This window comes from Scyliorhinus torazame, chromosome 17 (genome assembly GCF_047496885.1).
Source record: "Scyliorhinus torazame isolate Kashiwa2021f chromosome 17, sScyTor2.1, whole genome shotgun sequence".
In the NCBI taxonomy this organism is placed as follows: Eukaryota; Metazoa; Chordata; class Chondrichthyes; order Carcharhiniformes; family Scyliorhinidae; genus Scyliorhinus; species Scyliorhinus torazame.
The window spans coordinates 50780532-50804083 of record NC_092723.1 but is presented as its reverse complement, the minus strand read 5'-3'; the positions used below and the strand labels follow the sequence as shown (position 1 = coordinate 50804083).

At 43.5% G+C, this 23552-nt stretch overlaps 1 protein-coding gene and 1 long non-coding RNA gene across 3 annotated transcripts in view; both read left to right on the top strand.

Annotated features, from left to right (window-relative positions):
* The window catches only part of LOC140393460 (troponin I, slow skeletal muscle-like), a 390668-nt gene that overhangs the window by 18378 nt on the left and 348738 nt on the right, over nt 1-23552 (top strand). The window lies entirely within an intron of this gene.
* The window catches only part of LOC140393870 (uncharacterized), a 34625-nt gene continuing 25763 nt past the window's right edge, over nt 14691-23552 (top strand). The window contains exons 1-3 of one of the 2 annotated variants that reach the window (XR_011935755.1): nt 14691-15146; nt 15400-15559; nt 15721-15775. This is a non-coding gene — a long non-coding RNA (uncharacterized lncRNA). Of the gene's footprint in view, nt 15147-15399; nt 15560-15716; nt 15776-23552 lie in introns of both variants that reach the window. The other variant, XR_011935756.1, reaches the window with a different exon arrangement.

Here is a 23552-nt window from a genome sequence, read left to right as displayed (position 1 = left end):
CTTATCAGTCTGAATTTAGTACGGTACAAAACAAATTGTACTGATATTGAACTTGTGTGGTGTAACAAGCTGCAAGCTAATGGGTACCGAGGTGGGAAGGGTTTCCCAGTGGTGGCTGGGAGGTGGGTTGTGAAGCTGTTTGGCTGCCCACTCTATTGAGGCCAACTTGCATAATTAAAGACCCAATACAAGCTGCTGACATTTTGCAAATGGTGGAGTTCATCTCGGACATGTATGGAGGCTTCCAGCTTCATAGAGGCAGCCTCTCTGCAGTTGCTTGAGGGGTTATCAGAGCTAGAGGCTGCATCACCCAGAGAGGGAGGGCCACCAACAGGAAAAGAAGCCCTTGCAGCTCCAACAAACCCCTGCGAAGGGATTTCCTCTCCATCCCGTAGGACAGACTTCCCTCGGCCCCGTAAATTTTAATTGTCAAATACCTGCTCGCAAGCTTTTGAGGTTCTCTAGGTCTCTGACCTGTCTCAGCAGATACATATGAACAGACAAATAATGAGCAGAAGAAGGTCATTCAGCCCCTCGAGCCGATTCACCATTTAATAAGACCATGGCTGATCTGATAATAACCTCAAACTTACACCCTGCCTATACCCAATACCTATCACACCCTTGCTTACTGAAAATCTACCCACCTCAACCTTAAAAATATTTAAAGAATCTGCTTCCACCACCTTTTCAGGGAGAGAGTTCCAAAGACGCCAACCCTCTGGCTGAAATATCTCACCGCATCGCCATTTTAACTGGACGACCCCTTATTTCTAAACAGTGACCCTAATTCTAGATTCTCTCACAAGCCGAAACATCCCCTCCACATTCACCCTGTCAAGATCTCTCAGGAACTTTGGTGGGATTCTCCGTCCCGCTACACCCGTTTTCTGGTGCGGCGCGCTCCCACTGGCAGCGGGATTCTCTGTTTCCGCAGCCGGCCAATGGGGTTTCCCATTGGGAGCACCCCCACACTGACGGGAAATCCGCAGGCATGAGTGCGCTGCCGTCAAAACGGAGAGTTCCGCTGGCGGGGAATCCACCTCATATTCTTCTAAGCTCCAGTGGATTCAAGCCTAACCTGTCCAACCTTTCCTCATAAGACCATAAGACCATTAGACAATAAGATATCGGAGTAGAATTAGGCCATTTGGCCCATCGAGCCTGTTCCGCCATTCGATCATGCCCATTCCAGGGGCCTTTCTGTACTGCTTCCAATGCACATTTACATCCTTTCTTAAATAAGGTGAACAATACTGTAAACAATACTCCAAATGTGGTCTTGCTAGTGTCATGTACAACTCCCTACTTTTGTATTCAAAGAACTCCCAATGGGCTGTCGAAGATTCAGAGCTACCAGACCTCTGATTGGGCTGGCAACATCAGGAGACCGCCCACCACCCCTGATTGGATGATGGGCATGCAGACGGCCAACTGGACCAGTGAACCAAAGTTTTGCACCAATGACAGGGTCCCGAAGTCTAAAATTCAGCCTGATGTTCAAGGAATTCTCATTCTGCTTTGCATAAGAAAATTTAGAATTTAGCCTGTATTGTCACATTAGTGGCAAGAAAAGCTGTCTGTGGTTGCCATGTAAATGTGTCCATTATTAAATAAAAAGTTACATGATCAATTCTAAATAAAAATCGTTATTAATGTGATCATAGAATCACACATTCTATGATTCTAGAGAAGAAGGGCAATTGGCCCATCATACATATGCTGGCTCTTTAACAGAGCAGTTGTGCTTAGTCCCACATCGCTGCTTTGTGACGGTAACCCTATGATTTTCTCATTCTCAAGTAGCAGTCCAACTCCTTTTTAAAATGCACTATGCAATGGACTTTCACAATCTTTTCAGGTAGCGCATTCATATCCTGACATTGTTGAGTCAAAAAGTTTCCCCCTCTTAATCTTTTGTTGCTGATTTCAAATCTATGACATTTGATTATTGACACACTCACCAGAGGGAACAGGTTTTCTTGAAGAATCCTGAATGCAATTTAACAGAACAGAAACAGTTCTGTTTTGGGCGCGTGAAGCAGAGTGTTTCTCGGCACCGATAATGACCCCGCTATTAAACCAGGCTGTCAGACTACCCCAACTTACCAATTAGGAGGTCATCGAGCTCCCACCTTACCACACCTCATAAGGGCAGGGCAACCCTGGGCTCGATCTCCGGCACAGGCAAACTGGCACGTAGGCACCTTGGCATTGCCAGCCTGACATCCTGTTAGTTCCGCCACCAGCATCACTTGGGCACCCTGGCAGTGCCTCTGCCAGGCTGGCAGTACCAAGGTGCCCATGTGGCATCAGAGGGTGTCAAGGGTACCACCCTGCTCAGAGCCCGACAACCCGGGGGTCTCTAATCGCCTGGGAGATCCCCCCCATGTGCCTGGTTCATGTTTGTGGAACTCAGAGCTAAGTGGCGCCAAGCCGAGGTGTCCAAGAAGCGGGCTTTTGATCCCGCACCTTTGATACTCTGGCTCAGACATATTCAAGTGAAGCTAACTGCTCACTTGAATATGCAAATCTGAATCCCAACCAATGAGGGCGAGATCCAGGTCACAACGCGAGATCACGTTAGATCTCATGAGGAGTCCCTGGTATTGTAAATCTCAAGAGAAGCCTCTCGTGGGATTTAACAGCATCGTCGCCTCACCGAGCTGGGCACAATCGGGCCATACAATTGCACCCTCTATCTCTCATGATCTTGAAAAAATCCATTTGATCAATTCTTCCAAGGATAACAGTCCTGAATTTTTCAGGTTCTCCTCATAAATGTAGTCCATAAAAGTTGTAGCAGCAGAAGTAGGCCATTCGACTCATCGAGTCTCTGCTTTTTTTTCAAAACAGTTCTCCCAATGAGCCAGAGAAGACACAGCCAGAGTGAGACAGCAAAGAGTCCGTTTGGGAATTTGAATCTAGGTAGGAATTGAATCCAATCAAATCGATAAGGCAGCTCCTTTTAAATTTCAGGAGTTTAAATTAATTTAGATTAATCTAGAATTGTGCAGTGTAGGTTAACAAGGGCTGCCCCACCCACTCACATAACTGGTTGGCAGTTAAGTGTCAGTCACTTTAATCTACCTTGATCTCAAAGCAGGTGGGGGAGGGGAGTCAACTCAGGCCAATTTAAAAATAACAACTTTTAACTCACTCCCAGTGAGTTCTCCCAGTGAGCCAGAGAAGACACAGCCAGAGCGAGACAGCAAAGAGTGAGTTTGGGAATTTGAATCTAGGTGGGAATTCAAAGCTTGGAGGGAGGAGGTGCTTTTTATCCCTGGTAAGTGACTGGTACGTAGTTTTTCTGTTTTCCTTTTCTTTTCATTGGTATATTTATTTATTTTTTCTTTGTTGTATTTTGAAATTATAGTTGATGAAGTTAACCGAAGGTTTAAGACATGGCAGGAGATCTCAGACCCGTGTCATGCTCCTCTTATGCGATGTGGGAGCTCAGGGACATGTCCACTGTCCCTGGCTCCTTCACGTGCAAGAAGTGTGTCCAGTTGCAGCTCCTGTTAGACCGTTTGACGGCTCTGGAGCTGCAGATGGACTCACTTTGGAGCGTCCGCGACGCTGAGGACGTCGTGGATAGCACGTTTAGTGAGTTGGTCACACCGCAGGTGAAAGGTACTGAGGGAGATAGAAAATGGGTGACCAAAAGACAGAGCAAGAGTAGGAAGGCAGTGCAGGTGTCCCCTGCGGTCATCTCCCGGCAAAACAGATATACCGCTTTGTTGAGGGAGATGACTCACCAGGGGAAGGCGACAGCAGCCAGGTTCATGGCACCGTGGCTGGCTCTGCTGCGCAGCTGGGCAAGAAGAAGAATGGCAGGGCTATAATGATAGGGGACTATGATAGGGGACTCAATCGTAAGGGAAATAGACAGGCGGTTCTGCAGACACAATCGAGATTCCAGGATGGTATGTTGCCTCCCTGGTGCGAGGGTCAAGGATGTCTCGGAGCGGCTGCAGGACATTCTGGGGGGAGGGAGGGTGAACAGCCAGCTGTCGTGGTGCACATAGGCTAAAACGATATAGGTAAAATATGGGACGAGGCCCGACAAGCTGAATTCAGGAGTTAGGAGTTAAACTAAAAAGTACGACCTCAAAGGTAGTAATATCAGGATTTCTACCAGTGCCACGAGCTAGTCAGAGTAGGAATATCAGGATAGATAGGATGAATGCGTGGCTCGAGAGATGGTGCAAGAGGGAGGGATTCAAATTCCTGGGGCATTGGAACCAGTTCTGGGAGAGGTGGGACCAGTACAAACCGGACGGTCTGCACCTGGGCAGGACTGGAACCGATGTCCTAGGGGGGGTGTTTGCTCGAGCTGTTGGGGAGAGTTTAAACTAATGTGGCAGCGGATGGGAACCGATGCAGGAAGTTGAAAGGAAGTAAAACAGGGACAGAAGCAAAAGGCAGTAAGGAGGAAAGTGTAAGGCAGAGAAGCCACAGTCAAAAATCAAAAAGGGCGACAGTACAAGGTACAGTGACTGAGGGGAGCTCAGTGAATAGGACCAGTAATACTAAAAGGTTTCCTCCCATAGTCCAAAGATGTGCAGGTTAGGTGGATTGGCCATGATAAATTGGCCTTAGTGTCCAAAATTGCCCTTAGTGTTGGGTGGAGGTGTTGACTTTGTTAGGGTGCTCTTTCTAAGAGCCGGTGCAGACTCAATGGGCCGAATGGCCTCCTTCTGCACTGTAAATTCAATGATAATCTATGATTAATCTAGGACAAAGGTTCGGCACAACATCGTGGGCCAAACGGCCTGTTCTGTGCTGTATTTTTCTATGTTCTATGTTCTAAAACGGGAGGTAAAAACATGAATGGTAAGCAACGCGGCAGGTTGTTACATGAAGATATGGGTTCAACGACAAGGAAAATTAGGAGAAAGGTTAAGAGGAAATATAACTGAGGAGAGGTTACTGATCGAGGTGTTAGTGTTCAGAACAGAGGTAAAAAAGCCAACATAAGTGTACTTTACCTGAATGCTCGTAGTATTTGGAATAAGGTAAATGAGTTGAAGGCACAAATCATCGTGAATAACTATGATTTAGTGGCCATTACTGAAACATGGTTAAAGGATGGTCACGACTGGGAGTTAAATATCCAAGGGTATCAAACTATTTGGAAGGACAGAGTGGATGGTAAGGGAGGTGGTGTTGCTCTGTTATTTAAGGATGAAATCCGGGCAATAGTAAGGGATGACATCGGTGCTATGGAGGATAAGGTTGAATACATTTGGGTGGAAATCAGGAATAGTAAGGTGAAAAAGTCACTGATAGGAGTAGTCTATAGGCCACCAAATAGTAACATTATGGTGGGGCAGGCAATAAACAAAGAAATAACTGATGCATGTAGAAATGGTACAGCAGTTATCATGGGGGATTTTAATCTACATGTCGATTGGTTTAACCAGGTCGGTCAAGGCAGCCTTGAGGAGGAGTTTATAGAATGTATCCGCGATAGTTTCCTAGAACAGTATGTAATGGAATTTACGAGGGAACAAGCGGTCCTAGATCTGGTCCTGTGCAATGAGACAGGATTGATTCATGATCTCATAGTTAGGGATCCTCTCGGAAGGAGCGGTCACAATATGGTGTAATTTAAAATACAGGTGGAGGGTGAGAAGGTAAAATAAAGCACTAGTGTTTTGTGCTTAAACAAAGGAGATTACAATGGGATGAGAGAAGAACTAGCTAAGGTAGACTGGGAGCAAAGACTTTATGGTGAAACAGTTGAGGAACAGTGGAGAACCTTCCAAGTGATTTTTCACAGTGCTCAGCAAAGGTTTATACCAACAAAAAGGAAGGATGGTAGAAAGAGGGAAGATCAACCGTGGATATCTCAGGAAATAAGGGAGAGTATCAAATTGAAGGAAAAAGTACAAAGTAGCAAAGATTAGTGGGAGACTGGAGGACTGGGAAATCTTTAGGGGGCAACAGAAAGCCACTATAAAAGCTGTAAAGAAGAGTAAGATAGATTATGAGAGTAAACTTGCTCAGAATATAAAAACAGATAGTAAAAGTTTCTACAAATATATAAAACAAAAAAGAGTGGCTAAGGTAAATATTGGTCCTTTAGAGGATGAGAAGGGAGATTTAATAATGGGAGATGAGGAAATGGGTGAGGAACTGAACAGGTTTTTTGGGTCGGTCTTCACAATGGAAGACACAAATAACATGCCAGTGACTGATGGAAATGAGGCTATGACAGGCGAGGACCTTGAGAGGATTGTTATCACTAAGGAGGTAGTGATGGGCAAGCTAATGGGGATAAAGGTAGACAGGTCTCCTGGCCCTGATGGAATGCATCACAGAGTGCTAAAAGAGATGGCTAGGGAAATTGCAAATGGAATTTACCAAAATTCACTAGACTCTGGGGTGGTCCTGGCAGATTGGAAATTTGCAAACGTGACACCACTGTTTAAAAAAGGAGGTAGGCAGAAAGCGGGTAATTATCGGCCAGTGAGCTTAACTTCGGTAGTAGGGAAGATGCTGGAAGCTATCATCAAGGAAGAAATAGCGAGGCATCTGGATGGAAATTGTCCCATTGGGCAGACGCAGCATGGGTTCATAAAGGGCAGGTCATGCCTAACTAATTTAATGGAATTATTTGAGGACATTACCAGTGTGGTAGATAACGGGGAGCCAATGGATGTGGTATATCTGGATTTCCAGAAAGCCTTTGACAAGGTGCCACACAAAAGGTTGCTGCATAAGATAAAGATGCATGGCATTAAGGGGAAAGTAGTAGCATGGATAGAGGATTGGTTAATTAATAGAAAGCAAAGAGTGGGAATTAATGGGTGTTTCTCTGGTTGGCAATCAGTAGCTAGTGGTGTCCCTCAGGGATCAGTGTTGGGCCCACAATTGTTCACAATTTACATAGATGATTTGGAGTTGGGGACCAAGGGCAATGTGTCCAAGTTTGCAGACAACACTAAGATGAGTGGTAAAGCAAAAAGTGCAGAGGATACTAGAAGTCTGCAGAGGGATTTGGATTGGCTAAGTGAATGGGCTAGGGTCTGGCAGATGGAATACAATGTTGACAAATGTGAGGTTATCCATTTTGGTAGGAATAACAGCAAAAGGGATTATTATTTAAATGATAAAATATTAAAACATGCTGCTGTGCAGAGAGACCTGGGTGTGCTAGTGCATGAGTCGCAAAAAGTTAGTTTACAGGTGCAACAGGTGATTAAGAAGGCAAATGGAATTTTGTCCTTCATTGTTAGAGGGATGGAGTTTAAGACTAGGGAGGTTATGCTGCAATTGTATAAGGTGTTAGTGAGGCCACAACTGGAGTATTGTGTTCAGTTTTGGTCTCCTTACTTTAGAAAGGATGTACTGGCACTGGAGGGTGTGCAGAGGAGATTCACTAGGTTAATCCCAGAGCTGAAGGGGTTGGATTATGAGGAGAGGTTGAGTATACTGGGACTGTACTCGTTGGAATTTAGAAGGATGAGGGGGGATCTTATAGAAACATATAAAATTATGAAGGGAATAGATAGGATAGATGCGGGCAGTTCATTTCCACTGGCGGGTGAAAGCAGAACTAGGGAGCACAGCCTCAAAATAAGGGGAAGTAGATTTAGGACTGAGTTTAGGAGGAACCTCTTCACCCAAAGGGTTGTTAATCTATGGAATTCCTTGCCCAGTGAAGCAGTAGAGGCTCCTTCATTAAATGTTTTTAAGATAAAGATAGATCATTTTTTGAAGAAAAAAAGGGAATAAGGGTTATGGTATTCGGGCCGGAAAGTGGAGCTGAGTCCACAAAAGTTCAGCCATGATCTAATTGAATGGCGGAGCAGGCTCGAGGAGCCAGATGGCCTATTCCTGCTCCTAGTTCTTATGTTCTTATGTTCTTGATAGCATCTTCCGTCTCTATACCCATACTAAGCCTTTTTATCTTTGCTGATGTCTGGTGCCTAGAATTCTCCATAATACTCAAGCTGAGTTCTAACCAATGATTTATAAAGTACCAGCATGATCTCTTTGCTTTTATATTCTCTTTCCTCTATTTATAGTTTCAAGTAACCCATATGTTTTTTAACCACTTTATCAACCTGCCCTGCTGCCGATAAGAAATGGGGGGTGGGATTCTGTGATCTTGATATCTTGATGCTGAGTGTTGTCGCCGTCGGAAACGCCGTTGCGTTTCTCGACGGGGGAGGGTCGTGTAGAGCGGCCCCCAACCGGCGCCGCGCCAACCACGCCGGCACCAATGGCACCGATTCTCCACTCTGCAGAGAATAGCGTCCCGGCGTGGTGCGATTCGCGCCGGTCGTGGGGATTCTCCGGCCCGGCCCCGGGCTGAGAGAATCCCGCCCGGTGTATATGGACACAGATGTCACTCTGCTCACCTATGCTTTTCAAAATCTTACTACTTATAGTATTCTGTATTTCCATCTATTCTCCCAAAGTCCATCACTTAACACTTCAGCATTGAACTCCATCTGCCATGCTTCCCCCCATTTCACCATCCAGTCTGTGCAATCCTGAAGCCCAGTACTATCCTCATGATAGATGTAGAAGTTCAATTGATGTGTTACATGAAGGGATACTTGGAGGTCATGGCATTCCCAGGCACCTTCACTTCCGAGATGCTGACAGGTACATACTATGCCCATGTTATATTAATGATGAAGTGACTTTATGTTTAGGTTAGTGGATGAAATGTTGATCCATTGGATTGATCTTTCTTCGATAGTGTTGAGTTTCTTGGGTGTTGTTTCACCCTGTTGTAAGCAACAGTCATTGAAGGGACTTCTGGGGGCTGCCCAGAGAGTCGCTTTTATGGTTTCCCTTCTGTGGAGCCAGGAAGAACAGGACACCTGATTCCACAGGAATGTGATGGGCTGTTGCTGGCCTGAAGTTCCCTTCCTGAGGTTAACCTCCACTATTCCTCACCCCATATCCGGGGGCAGTCACAGCATACGAATCAGATGGAAATACTAAGACATTGATTTGGAAAGTTGCAGCGTATTGTCTGGTTGTTGTCCACAGCTCACTGCTTACATACAGCTAAAGTTCAAACTCAAAGTTTAAGTGGGCCTCAGCCAGCGTCTTTGGGCACACTTTGATAATTGTATTGATTTCAATCTCTCCCTTGTAAAGTCAGGTGACAGAATGGACTGAAAAATAGACACAAAAAGCGAGCAAAGAGGTAGGTTTTAATGGGTGTTTCTTATCCTGGGACAAAGTGGAAAATGCTGTTTAAAAGTGATTCATGCTGGGGCCACATACATAAATGTATATGTACATAAATGAGTTGAAAGTATGGTTTTGAAGTTAATAATTGATACAAAATGTAGGGCACAATATGTGGAAAACTGCATTAATTGCTTAACAATTGAATTTAATTGTATTGTCATGAGAATGTCGCTTTAAGAAATGGTTAGCTGCTCATGTTACTGCAGTGATGTCAGAGTGTGGGTGGAGCTGAGCTCTGGTTCTGCTTTTTAGTTTCACTTTTGAGAAAAGTTTGGGTGTGTCTTTTTGTTTTCGTTTTTCAGTGTGTTGCAGCTGAAGTCAGCCAAAGCAGCTGTACTGTTGATCTCTCTGCCATGAAGGACTATCTCTTGATCATTTGGTGAATTCAGAAATTTAAATGTTTTCAGTATTGAAAGTAAACCCTGATGTGCTTCTGTTTAAAGGTTGTTAAGTCTTTTGGATGTTGAAAGGGCAGCTTAAAGGATTACTTAGTGTTGTATTCTTTGGAGGTTATCTTTGAATTAATGGTTGCTGAGATATTCACTGATTGTTTTAAAAAGGTTAACTTGAGTTCGTAGAATAAACATTGTTTTGTTTTTAAAAATACTTTTCCATTTCTGCTGCACCACACCTGTAGAGTGAGCCGTGTGCTCCCCATACCACAATCTATTAAAAGTTGTGGGTCAGGTGAACTCCATGATACACTTTGGGGTTCTCTAAACCCTGACCCATAACAGTATTCAGGTGGTAGGAATTTACTGGAGATTCACAAACTCCTATAAAAAAGAACAGGAGGGCGGCATGCGGCACAGTGGTAAGCACTGGGACTGCGGCGCTGAGGACCCGGGTTCGAATCCCGGCCCTGGGTCACTGTTCATGTGGAGTTTGCATATTCTCCCCATGTCTGCGTGGGTTTCACCCCCACAACCCAAAGATGTGCAGGCTAGGTGGATTGGCCACGCTAAATTGCTCCTTAATTGGAAACAAAAATAATTGGGTACTCTAATTTTATTTTATAAATGGAACAGATTGAAAGTGGTTGGTGGATGAGGCGTTGTATGTTTGTAAAGTGTGTAAAGATTGGCTCCAGTTCTATTGTTCACTACTGGCTTTCTGAATTATGACAGGCTGCTGCAATATGCAAAAAACATATATAGGATTGTTGCGTTGGTGGATAAATGGCGCATCAAATTCAATATATTGAGGCGATTTGTTTGGTCAGAATAACAGGAAGAATTTTGTCCCTTGGAAGGCAAGAATTAAATTAGGGAGAAGAACAAATGATCTGGGAATACAGATACATTAATCACTGAAAGCAGCAATGCAAGGTTATGAGGTAAACACAGAGGAAAGTCAAATTTATTTCAATTATCAGTTGGACCACATTTGAATATTGTGTACAGTTCTGGTCTTCACACTACAAAAAAGACATTGAAGCACTGGGAAAAGTGAAGAAAAGAAATGATGGCAGCATTTTGAGACCACTAAAATATTGGAAGCATAAGCATCAACATGAAAGAAGAATCAATAGAAATGAGGATGGAGACTCTTTTGATAACTCCAACAGATTATGGGAATTGAGTAACTTGGGCAGGAGAATGAACCCCGGGGATCACCGAGGATTGAATTGGTAAACAGGTGTTTCAGATGTGACTCAAAATATCATTATGCAATGAATTTTCCAAAACAAAATAACAGGGTCTTTCGAAATTACACATGACCAGAGGGGGAGGATAATAATGCCAATCAGTCAGAAGGATTAGTACTGATCACCCAAAGCTTTAGTCTGAAAATGCGTTTCCTTCAACTTAGACATGGGTACACATCCACAGAATGTGGATTTGATTGGCTGAAGTGTGACCTTTAAAGTGTTAAATAGTACTACTTACTTCTAGTTGGGGGATGATAACACGTTCAATTCCTTTAAGGGAGTGGTAATTCCATGTAAAATCGCCAAAGTAAGCCGTTTTCTCAGCACAGATGCTATATCCAGTGAAATACCCTGAATGTTGAGTAATCCATATATGAAAAAAAAGGTCAAATGAAATTAGATTGGGAACACGATAAGGCATTAGTTCTTGGAAAACCTGTAGATTTACAGTTTACACAATTGGGACATTGTTGTTTCCTCTTGACAACATTTCTGATTGCTATGTCAAAGTGTTGATGACAAGCTTAAAGGATAAAAGGCAAATTGTTTAAAACTACATCGGCAGTTTGCCCATCCACCTTGTCATACTTTTAATATCAATTAAAAGATACAGGGGTAATGGATGGTAAATACACCAAACCTATGGAAGAGATCAATGAGAAATGTCATGTATTTATAAAATATAGAGGACATCATCACAGCCCATAGTGAGTCTCCCATTGGTAAGAGATTTTAATGAAATTGTAGCAATAGGATTGCAGCTGTGGATATTCTAGCATAACAGTGCTTAGCATGTTAATAATAATAATCTTTATTGTCACAAGTAGGCTTACATTAACACTGTAATTAAGTTACTGTGAAAATCCCCTAGTCGACACATTCCGGCACCTGTTCGGGTACATGGAGGGAGAATTCAGAATGTCCAAATTACCCAATCGCACGTCTTTCGGGACTTTGTGGGAGGAAACCAGAGCACCGGGAGGAAACCCATGCAGACATGGGGAGAACGTGCAGACTCCACACAGACAGTGACCCAAGCCGGGAATCGATCCTGGGACCCTGGTGCTGTAAAGCAATAGTGCTAACCACTGTACTACCCTGCTGCCTATTCTTGGTGGGAAAGGAAAATAAATGTTATCCATCGGCCTGGGAAGCAAAGAAAATAAATAGTAGTTTAAAGCAGCTGAACTGCTGTAACATTGGTGTTATTAGAAGCAGTAATGTGAGGCTGTACTCATCTTAAATACTGAAAGAAATTTTATGCAAGGAGCAGTCTGAGAAAGGTTTGCCCATAGAATGCTCTGCGGATACTCCATTTCCTTGGGACAGTGTTCACTTGACAAAGTGTGTCCCTGAAAAAAGATTGATGATTGACCTTACTGACACAAAGGAAAAGTTGGAAAGAAGAGAGATGTACAAAATATAGGGGTGATGCTAGTCAGCAATTGTTGTACTGTTTACAAAGAGATCCTTTCTACAAGAAACTATTGGATGTACTGGAAGGGGGATGGAAAACCAATATTTGCTTTGATTGCTGAATGAGTATTTATACATGGTAAAGAAGAATGAAATGTTTTTGTTTAAAGGGGGAACATGGGATCTATTAATGGATGTTTGCACGATAACGAGAGATGAAAACATTTCTGTGATTTTGTTTCTTTTCAATTAGTTTAAAAGTTCGTTCTTGAGCTTTCAAATGTTTTAATTTAAAGAAAAGAGGGGAACTAGTCAATGTCTTATCAATTCATTGTTAAGGTTTGCTAATGTCAATTACAATGTTAAGGGAAGCAGGTGATGGATAGGCTCATAGAATTAGGTGATAGCTGGGACACTGGGTTTAGATAAGGAGATGCCACTTAAAGACGTTTCCTGCCCAGCCTCAATTTTTAAACTGGCGGGCAGGTAACAGAATGGGGAGAGACACCTGAAAATAAGGAGTGTTAGATCTTGGGCAGGAAGGGAGGTTGGGGTGCTTCCATCAGATGCCCCTTTCTGACTGGGAGCAAACATCTCTTTTAAGGCCCTGTGACCTCCAGATCTTCCCTACCTCCCCTCACCTTGGCCTGTCCCCCGAGACACAGATCACAACCCTCGCTGCACCCTTGGGCATCATTACCCCCCACAGTCTGGGACCCTTTTAACTTACCACTTCTGCGCTGATGCTGGAGGGTCGGGAGAGCTGCCTGCCAATCAGATTGAGGTGGGACCTCCTCCCGAGTGAGGGACAGAAGTCCTGCCTTCTGTCAATCAATGCTTTTTAGAGCGGAAAGTGGCATTGGGGCTTTGGAAGTTGGCAGGAATGTGGTCCCCACAGACTCTTTGGATGGTGAGTGCCACACCATAGTTAAATCTACCTCCACTTAAACCAATGCATTCCAGGTCGTAACTATATACTCTGTAAAGAAGTTTTCCTTGATGTCATTCTTGGTTTGCGTTCTTTTTCCAATCACTTTAAATGTGTGTCATCTGATTCCTTCTGCCACTGGGTTTACCTCAATATAGGACTACCTTCTTTCTTTTCCATCGGCACTCCTTTGAATCTAGAAATCGGGAGTGCACTGCACACATCCTAACCTATTCAGCATGAGAATGAAAATTATTTATTTTGGAACTTCTGTATTATATAGTTTCCTGTTCCACTTAACTAATAAGCTCATGGAACACTTACATTATCCAAATTTCAGGCTCACAAATATGTGAATTCTCTGATTCAATTATTTGTCTTGTTACTCATCTGAAAATGCTGTTGCTGACTCAATGAGGTGATTATAGTGGGACCAGTTCAGACCAACGCATTCACTGTGAAAGTGACTTGAGGAGCAGTCCACAACCTAAGCCTCTCCCTCATGTAAGACAGGAAGGAAAATTGGCACATACTCAAAATATAGGTGAAAACAAGTTACTTTTCTGTCAATGCAGTTAGATGTCAAAGCTGTGATGTTTAACTGTCAGGTTACATGAGGGAATGGCATTAACAGAATAATAACCATTGTTTATAATATTTGCAATACCACTGCTGGTACTACACAATTACATCATAAGTGCCCTGAAGCTCCTCAAAACAAATAGCTGCAACCATGAAAGAAAATTCATGATTGAAAGTCTTCATTACATTCATTTTATTCTATCTCCAGTTTTTGACATCTGAACATACCTTTTGAGTGGAATATGTAGGTCTTTTCGAAATCCATAAATTATTTATATGGGCTCAAACTGATTTTATTTTCGCATACTGTCAATCACATTTTGTGGATGATTTCTGAGGATTGTGATATATCTAACTTTCAAATGAAAAAGGTCATCTAGTCTTTCTGAAATTGATAACAAAAAGCAATCTGCTCTGGATTTCAATCACAGATTTACAGAAGTTTCCTTCATAGCTCAATAGCCCCCCAAATGAGATTCAGATGAAAATAACTGTTCAGTGTAAAAATGGTGATTACATTTCACAGCAAATGTGCATTAGGGTTGCCACCATTTATTATTGCATTGAACTGGAACGCATTGAGATTCCTTCTACCCATCCCCCATCCCCCTGTGTATGAAACCCATTGTTATTCACAGAATTCTTAAAGGAAGGTATTGAATAAGACAAAATATAATACATAAAAGCAGGCGCAGGTATCATGATACACATCCTGCACCTGGTCCCTTTGTGCTGTCTGCTTATTTAACTGATTTCAGCATGTAGCACAGCACAAGCTGTGCTGCTGACTGGCTGCATGCTCTGCAGGGGACAGGGGGTGGCAGGTTTGTACATGACGAGCACAAATCACAGCTAACATGGCTTCATAATGGTGAGCTGCGCACTTGCAACATAATCTGCTGCAACTGAGTCAAGAAGGCTTGATTGAAAGGAAAAGCACTGCAAATACAGAAACAGCAAGGGACAGAGGTCAGAGCAGCGGAATTCTCCGTTGGCGGAATCCTGCGATCCGCCGGCAGCGCACCCACACCCGCGGGTTTTCCAACGGCGTGGGCCACAGTAGGAAACCCCGTTGGCCGGCTGCGGGAACGGAGAATCTTGCTGCCAGCGGGAGTGCACCGCACCGCAAAAACAGGGCTGGTGGACTGGAGAATCCCAGGTTTTTGGCTGCCACCACTGGAGGCAGAGTTGGAAAGGAGGGAGAACACCATGGTGAAGAGGCAGTCACGATAGGCCCAGAGAAGGGCATGAGAGCAGGTGGCCATGGGAATTCAATTCCGAGAAACTGGCCCTGAGGGCGCGGCTGCAGTGTTGGGTAAATTTCGATGACCTCACATGGTAGTCAAGGTTAGTGAATGCATTTTTAAATGATATCTCCCACTCAATGAACTGCTCCACATGCCACATCCCTACCAATCAACAATCAGTAATCTCTAACAGTCAGGGCTCGGGCCTAATATTTGGACATTCCACCTCACTCTGCACATACCAATGCTGCTGGCATCACAGCTGCCTCTCTCTGCTTCCACATACCTCCAGCTATTCAGCTGTGGCTAGCACCTTACTCACACTCACTGACATTCTTCCCTCTCTCTTGTAGGGCAACGTGACACATAACCGTAGTGAGCAGCAGAGGTCTGGTGGGAGCCAGGCATGTCTGATTTGACTGAACCTTCTGGAGGAGACGATCCACGGCATCACATGCCTGTGACTGAAGGCTTTGCATCCAACATGGCTGAGAAAATGCAGGGTCATGGTATGTTCCTGCCCTATCCACATCCTCGAATCCTACCTTACCCTTTTCTTGTTTTCTGGCATGAACTGCAAGCTGCATATGATGTGACTATGGACCTCTTGCTTTTCTCCCACCTCCTCTTCTCTCTTTCACTCACTCTAATTCCCCACTCCTACTTTCAGGTAGCCAGGAACCAGGAATTGCCAGCCATCTGGTCAGCCAGTGCAGCCTCAACACAAAGGTAAGAATTATACTGAATCCCCAATGAAGAAGCATAATCATTTGATTTCACAAACACGAATACTTGCTCAGATACTGCGCACACCTTAGAGCATGGTACAGAATCAGAATCCACACATGTTGAGTCACCGGTCATGAGTGGACTGCAGTGAGTCCAGGGCAAAAGGATAATGTGCGCTCCAGCTCATTGGGGGATGAGATTATGTATGTGCTCTGCTACAGAGCATTCAGATGTGGGCAGCACAGTAGCACAGTGGCTAGCACTGTGACTTCACAGTGCCCGGGACCTGGGGTCGATTCCTGGCTTGGGTCACTGTCTGTGCGGAGTCTGCACGTTCTCCGTGTGTCTGCGTGGGTTTCCTCTGGGTGCTCCGGTTTCCTCTCACAAGTTCCGAAAGACGTGCTTGTTAGGTGAATTGGACATTCTGAATTCTCCCTCTGCGTCCCTGAACAGGCACCTGAGTGTGGCGACTAGGGGATTTTCACAGTAACTTCATTGCAGTGTTAATGTAAGCCTACTTGTGACACTAATAAAGACGATTAGATTAGGGCGTTTATGAGCTGATGTACAGAAAAATGCTGATAGGCATGCACGCAGAAATGTCTGGTCCATTGGTCTGTCAGTGCGCCTCTTTTCATTGTCACAGGGGTTTCCAGTTTCCACATAGCTTCACTCAGAGTTTGCAGAAAGGTCAGTAACCAGAGGCCAGCAAGAGGAAAGAAAACTGTAGGGAATTGTTATGTGTAGTCTGAAAAGTGCGCTTGGCAGCACAAGTGGCTAGCACTGTGGCTTCACAGCGCCAGGGTCCCAAGTTCGATTCCTCTGCTGTGCGGAGTCTACCCGTTTTCCCCGTGTCTGCGTGGGTTTCCTCCGGGTGCTCCGGTTTCCTCCCACAGCCCAAAGACGTGCAGGTTAGGTGGATTGCCCATCTTAAATTGCCCTTAGTGTCCAAAAAAGGTTAGGCGGGGTTATTGGGTTACAGGGATAGGGTGGAAGTGAGAGCTTAAGTGGGTCGGTGCAGATTCGATGGGTCGAATGGCCTCCTTCTGCACTGTATGTTCTATGTTCTATGCGCGGTGATACACTTTGAAAGGAGGAACAAGACAAGGGAGTACTCAATGAATGGTAGGACATTAAGAAACTCAGAGGAACAGAGGATCTTGGGATGCTTGTCCACAGATCTCTGAAAGTGGCAGGGCAGGTTAATAGGGTGTTTAACAAGGCAGACGGTACACTTGCGTTTATCAGTCGTGGCATAGATTATAAGAGCAAGGAGGTTATGTTGGAGCTGTACAAAACTTTGATTCTGCCACAACTGGAGTACTGTTTGCAATTCTGATCACATCACGACAGGAAAGATGTGATTGCACTGGAGAGGTTGCAGAGGAGATTCACCAGGATGTTTTCTGGGATGGAGCATTTGAGCTATTATTACAATCCTGGACCAGACCCCAACAGTGGCTAGGATACTAAACAGAAACCCCAATATTTTATTGTAATTTTTTAGACTGTGAGGAAAGGTTACCTCGCTCCAGGAGTGATTTCATGCAAAATAGGGATATGATATATTAAGACAAACACAGTATTAAAATATATTTACCATCACCCAAGAAAATAGCTCACAATTACTTCTTAAACAATGCTCATCAATATAGTGACACAATAACCCTAACTGATATATTTACTTCTACTCAAACAACAGAACCACCTCAGATCTCAATCCACTTTTAAATACAGTTAGCAGACCCAGGTATACTTGCTTAATAGATGTTCTTTGAGGCTGTTTTAAGAGATAGACCTGAATCCTGTCAGAACAATGCAGGATCTCTAGCTGAAGTCTTCAGAAACTGTCTTCATAGTTTGACTTTCAGAAGCCAACTGCAATCTCCTCTCTATCTCCTATTACTGTTGGTACTACCGATCCTGTTCACAGGAAAATCTTGAACTCACTGACTTGGGATCAGCTGCTTCTGACCTGTTCCCAGTCAAAACTTTAACTGAACTGTTCTGAGAGCAGATGCTTAACTTCTGCTCACATCCCAATCTAAAACTAAACTGCATTTCTGCAAAATGCCTGGTACTCTAGCTCCTCACATTAGTTACTTCACCTTACCAAATTAGCACAAAGGTCTCTAATTCAATACTCCACAGGGAACTCTCTTAATCCAAACCCAAGCCTTTATGATGCCTTAATTGCACGTCTGGCTCCTGAACACTTTTCAAACCAGGATTATTTTAAAATATGACCGCAGCAGTTACACACACTAACCCATCCATTTAACCCTGACTGCACCAAATACATATAATGCAATCTATCTGAAATTCCTACATTCATTACACTTTGAAGAGAGGCTGGATAGGCTCATTATGTTTTCTTTGGAACAGAGAAGGCTGAGGGGGATCTGATTGAGTTGCATAAAATTGAGTGGTACAGACAGGGTGGAAATGAATCAGCTGTTCCCCTTAGTAATGAGGGGGCATAGCTTTATGGTGAGGGGGAGGAGATTCACAGGGAATTTGAGGAAAGGCGTTTTCATCTGGAGGATGGTGGAAGTCTGGAATGCACTGCCTGGGAGGGTAGCCGAGGCAGGAAAACTCATAACCTTTAAAAAGTACATGGATGAGCATGTAAGATATCATAACATTCAAGGCTACGGCCCAAGTGCAGGAAAATACGATGAGGGTACATTTCAAGTAGCTTTGTCGGTGCAGACTCGATGGGTCCAAGAGCCTCTTCTGTACTGTGTGACACTATGCCTCCATAATCTCGAAAGTACTGCCCAAAAGGGTGGTGGGGACAGGAAACTGTTGCGGGTTATGGGTTGAGCAATTTTAAAAAATAAATTTAGAGTACCCAATTCATTTTGCCCAATTAAGGGGCAATTTAGCGTGACCAATCCACCTACCCTGCACATCATTGGGTTTTGGGGTGAAACTCACGCAAACACGGGGAGAATGTGCAAACTTCACACGGACAGTGAGCCAGAGCCAGGATCGAACTTGAGACCTCAGCACCGTGAGGGAGCAGTGCTTCCCACTGCACCACTGTGCTGTACTATGGGGTGAGTAACTTATTAAATAGTTATTTTAACAAGTTGGCACAGGTGTGATGGGCTAACTGCCTCCTTCTCCTTATATGAACGCTATGCTTCAATGATTGCTAAGTTATGGCAAACTAGTCTCCCGACTGAATTTTCAGCCTTCAAGGAATCAATTTGGAAAAGGAATCCAAAAATTGTTTTATTTTTCCAACTTCTGTCATTTAATGTGCAGTCCAATATCTAGAAACTTACTATAGACTTTTCTTTCTGGAAATGAAATGGGCCTTATATAAATTACATAACAAAGAAATATTCTAATTCACCCAAGATTTAATTCCAAGTAATCAAAGCTCTCTTATCTACCTTCCTTTCTTTTTGTGTTCTTTTTGTGCATCTTTTACCTTTCACTGCCTTGCAATCTTATTTTCATAATTTCATTTTAAAGGGTAGTTATGAATCCATTGTAATTTACATTATAATGCTATTCTCTATTATGAAGCAGTTCTGAAGTGTAAATCAAGCAAGCTGCACACAACCTTTCCCCTTGAATTCCTGATGTGTGCTATGAACTTGCAAATGATCTACATTTGGAGCAATAAATCCTAAAATTTATCTCCAATGCATTTCTGCTGTCTGACTGAGGTGATATTTATCTTGTCCAGTACTTTTACCACTTTATATCTATAAAATAATATTTAAAATAGACAGTCAAAACCGTCTTTTTCTTTGAGATGAGTCAGCAACTTAACCGCTCGACTTTAGTCTGTTGTTCTCTTTTTCCTCCCTTTTCATTTTGCTCCACCCTGAACAGGGATGACTAGCTCTTGATTCTGACAAAGGATTAAATATGAACTGCAGCTTAAACAATAAAGCGGAGAGCGATTTGCTTCCATTTTGGTGTTCAAGCATTTGCTGTTGTGAATATCTCCAAGTAAATAGAGCAGCTCAAAATTAATACTGACTGGAACTGGTATTGTCCTGAGGGACTGATAGAGTGCCAGCACGTTGATGGCCAATGGTCTTTGCACAAATGGTTTCACTTATCTTCCTTAACAAGGACAAAAATATTGCTTTATCGCTGCTGATTTGTAACATGTGTTTTGTACAATCTAGCTTTGGAACTAAAATGGTAGCATGCTATAATTGTAACTTCCTTGAGAATTCTTTCATTCCTTTTGGTTTAATACTGTGCCCAAGTTTCATAGAATCCCTACAATGCAGAAGAAGGCCATTCGGTCCATCGAGCCTGCACCAACCCTCTGAAAGAGCACCCTACCTCAGCTCACAACCCTGTCCTATCCCCACAACCTCACTTAATTTTTTGGACACTAAGGGGCAACTTGGCATGCGCAATCCACCTAACCTGCACATCTTTGGACTGTGGGAGGAAACTGGAGAACCTGGAGGAAACCGACGCAGACACAGGGAGAATATACAAATGCCACACAGTCGCTGTTAGCAGAGTTAAATGAGTCGAGTTCTTCAGACCGTATGCAACCTTAACAAAACGTCTTTTAATGCCACATGCATGCGGGAGAGCTAAACTCGGCCGCTGTAACTGCAGCTTGGTCCAATTCGCTCTGCCCCCACAAAACTGTCTTACACATCTTATACTGTTTGGATGGCACAGACTGATTCAAAGGAATACAAAGTGATTCAAAGTACTACAATACAACCGATTATCGATACCGGCAATTTGATTAGGTTACAGTCATTCGCCTGATTAGATGACATGGTTACATTGTCTGGCATACTTCACTTCTAATCTTTTGTTGGACACATCTTGTTCATCTGCTTTGCAATACAAAGGAACGTCCTTTGGACAATCATCCAGTAATGAGGTGGTGAGTGCCCTATTTGCTTGATACCTTTGTATGGGTGGGTCCACAATGTCCCTTCCAGACATGCTGGAGCCAGGCTGAACGTTTTCGATTTGTCCCTATTGCTGAGACAAGGAAATGTGTTTCCTGATATATGCCTGCGTATTGTATGCTAATTTATGTTTGTCCACATTTTGGGTTTTAGAGATAATCAGGTTAACCCTTTCCAGGCATTTCCTTCCCTGCTGCCCGTGTAAACCTCAGATTCTCCATTTTCCCTACTATAGTCACCTACGGTCAGAATTTAACCCAGGTCCCTGGTACAATGAAGCAGCAGAGCTAACCACTGTGACACCGTGCGGCCCATGTCATTTGACCCTCTTTGCTTCATACCATTCCCTTGCTTCCAGCCTCTGGTAATGCTGTTCTCTATTCTGTTGGTGATTTGAGAGAGTGTTTTGGGGTGACTAACCTTCCAGTTCTCCCTCCATTCCTCGCCTAAAATGAAACAGTTCCTCACATTCAGATTCTGCACAGTTAAGATTGCTAAAATGTTGAAACTCATGGGTGGAAAACTGTATTATATCAATGCATGCAAACAAGACATACTGATAAATCAGTTTGCTGTGAGAGTTTGGCTACTTTTCCCCTCCGTATTAATAAAGAGGTTAATTACAAAATTGCCTAGATTTCTAGTAAAGTCTGCAAAGCCTCCCTTTGTTAACAATTGTGGAAATGTATGAAATCTGCAGGACAGTTTCTTTAATGTTGCTTCTTTTTTCTCACTTTAACAAAAAAATTGTAGTATATTGTGGTGACTAATGATTTCTAACTGTCTCTTAACTGGTCTTAAACTGGTTAAAACATTGGAATAAAACAGTTTTCACCAATTTCCAAAACGAATATTGTAAGCCGCCCTGAAGGTGACTTAATTAATGAAATCTGCAGTGAATTTTACAGAACTCACGTTTTAACTGCTGAGAGACAGATTCTGATTCACGGTGGACCTGAGGAATGAGACCACATCTTAAGACTCACTGCCGCTGCCTTAATGCAGCTACAAATCTTTTAATTATCTATTGAAATTTATTTGTATTATCTATTTTCATTAAAATGTAATCCTTCACGCAACTCATTCGGGAATTGTGGGATAACTGAAAGCAAAGTCTGCACCTTTCACAGCCTCTGGATTTCTCTAGGGACAGGCGACTTGATTCTTCGTTCCTGAGACTAAGGGCGGAATTCTCCGATTGCCAATGCCAAAATCTCGTGATTTTTCGCTGGGGATCCAGTTAATTCCTGAAAGGCCGTTACATTTGACTTCAATCTCGCAAATGAGATGGATACTAATTCAAATTGGGGATAATGATATGCTCGCCATATTTGGACGAGATTCGGAACTCGCAATCTGAAGCGGGCCGATTAGATGGCAAGCTGATTCGCACCCGGCGCGAATCTAGATTTTGGCCTTTCCCGCTATTTAACCGGTGTGCCCAGATCCGTGCCGGGCGCAACATGGTGATTAAATTACGCCTTGAATGGTGGTCTCACTGAAATATATAAGATCCTGAGTGGAATTGACAGGGTAGGTTCTGACAGGATGTCTCCCTTTGTGGGAGAAACTAAAACTCGGGTCCAGAATAAGGGTCTCCCATTTAATATGAAGATGAGGAGATTTGTTTTCTCTCAGGCCCGAATATTTTTAGAAGTCCTCCCTATTTTCAAGGCAGAGATGGATGAATTCTTGACCACCAAGGGAGTCAAAGGATATAGGGGTAGGTGAAATGTGTTGAGGCCACAATCAGATCAACCATGATCTTATTAAAGGGCAGAGCAGGCTTGAGGGGCTAAATGGCCTATTCCTACCTCTAATTGTTATGCTCGCATATCCATATGCTAAAAATGATGACTGGGAGAATGTTCTTGGGGGATACTCTTCGGGGAATCAGGGAACTGTATCAAGCCTCAAACAAGGGACAGTATAGCTCAAGGGGGCCAGTTTAGCTCACTTGGCTGGACAGCAGGTTCGTAATGCAGAACAAGGCCAGCAGTGTGGCTTCAATTTACTCTTAAGAGTATTGACGGACAGAGGGATCTGGGTGTACAGGTCCACAGGTCACTGAAAGTGGCAACACAGGTTGAGAAGATAGTCAAGAAGGCATACTTGCCTTCATCGGCCGGTGTATTGAGTATAAAAATTGGCAAGTCATGCTGCAGCTGTATAGGACCTTAGTTAGGCCATGCTTGGAATACAGTGTTCAATTCTGGTCTCCACACTACCAGAAGGATATGGAGGCTTTGGAGAGGGTACAGAAGAGGTTTACCAGTGTGTTGCAGCATGGTCGGCGCAGGCTTGGAGGGCTTAAAGGTCTGTTCTTATGCTGTACTTTTCCTTGTTCTTTGTTCTTTGTTCTTTGCAGCTTTTGCTGGGAAATGTCCAATATCAGGCAATCATGCAGGCTTTTGGATTCATATCTATACAGCACCATGATTGGTGTACCAAAAATTAAGAATCTTGTAATAACTTCAAGAATTGACTCCACCATTTAATTAATAAGACATAACAATTTATTCCAACAAACATCTATTTGCAGAGTGCTTGAAAATGGTCTTTCCATACTCAGCTGTAGCATCCAATTGCTGGGACACGCCCCAACACATCCTCGTAATTTCCCAACTCCTGTCCCTGATTGGACTAGCAGGTCACGTGACTCCCTCTCTTAAAGGGACTAGCCCTTTAAAGGTGCCAGCTACTACAGGTCTATTTATCTCCTTGTAGATACGATGTGGAGAGTTCATCAAACCTTAATTTAGACCGGTTCAATATCCAAAAATTGCTACTTATAGAGACTAAGGGAGGCAGATCAAGCTCTGCCAAATTCAACATTGATTGTCAAAAGCTAAGTCAGAATGATG